We start from the raw sequence: 1,106 nt of genomic DNA, 5'->3' as shown, positions 1-1,106 counted from the left end.
ACATTGCTGAGTGTGTTAACGCATTTATTTATTTTGCCTTTTTGAGACAGGTTCTCACTATGCAGCTCAGGCTGGTCTTGAGCTCACTTTGTAACCCAGGCTGGTCTCGAACTCGCAACGATCCTCCTGCCTCAGCCTCCTGAGTGCTGGGATTACAGGCGTGTGCCACCACACCCAGCCTCTCTCTTGTTAACCTATTTAAAGAGAAAATTAAAATGACCTAGAGAAATGTGGATCAGTTTTACAGTTATTTATTAAATTAAAAATACAGTGATCTACGATGTTAAAGTAGAAAGTTAAAGTGATCTATAGAGGAAAATTCGTTACAGTCAATGTGTGGTTTGATCATGCTGCAAAATTTCTGCAAGATTTTTTTTTTTTTTCTGCAACATGTTAACAGCTCAAAAACGTTCGCAGGAACCAGAACCAGCGTGCAAGTGCTGTCTCTGCTCTGGGCTGTCCTGATAGGTGACTGACCTGAGGAAATACTAGTAATCATATTAGTAATAACATGAGAGAGAATTCTTTACAAAGCACTACCAGTGTTGCAGAGTGCATTCAGTAGAAAATGAGGTAACATTTTAAGAACATGATAAAGTCAGGTGTGGTGACACACATCCCAGCACTTGGGAGGCTGAGGCAGGAGGGTCGCTGAGTTCAAAGCCAGCCTCAGGTACATACTGAGTTCAAGGTCAACCTGAGCTGCATAGTGAGACCCTGTCCCAAACCAACATAAAAGAACATAATAAATTGCAGATGTAACATTCGTGTTCTGATTTGCTGTGTTAAAATGAAGTCTTCCATCTACTCCATGGACATGAAATAAAGGTACATGCTTCTGCCTATGCCTGCTAAAAAGTGAACAGAAATGCCTGCCCCTCAGTCAAATTGAAATCTTTTTTTTTTTTTTGAGGCAGAGTCTCAAAACCAGTAGTTCTGACTGGTTTTGAACTCACTTATGTACCCCAGGCTGGCCTCAAAACTCATGGTGATTCTCCTGCTTCAGCCTCCTGAGTGCTGGGATTACAGGTGTGTATCACCATGCTCAGCTGTTTTGTTTTTTGAGACAGGATCTTGCCATGCAGCCCAGGCTGGCCTTGAACTCA

The sequence above is a fragment of the Chinchilla lanigera genome, unplaced genomic scaffold (genome assembly GCF_000276665.1).
Source record: "Chinchilla lanigera isolate Chin_1 unplaced genomic scaffold, ChiLan1.0 scaffold00033, whole genome shotgun sequence".
NCBI classification, from domain to species: Eukaryota; Metazoa; Chordata; class Mammalia; order Rodentia; family Chinchillidae; genus Chinchilla; species Chinchilla lanigera.
Note: the sequence above shows the minus strand (reverse complement) of the source record.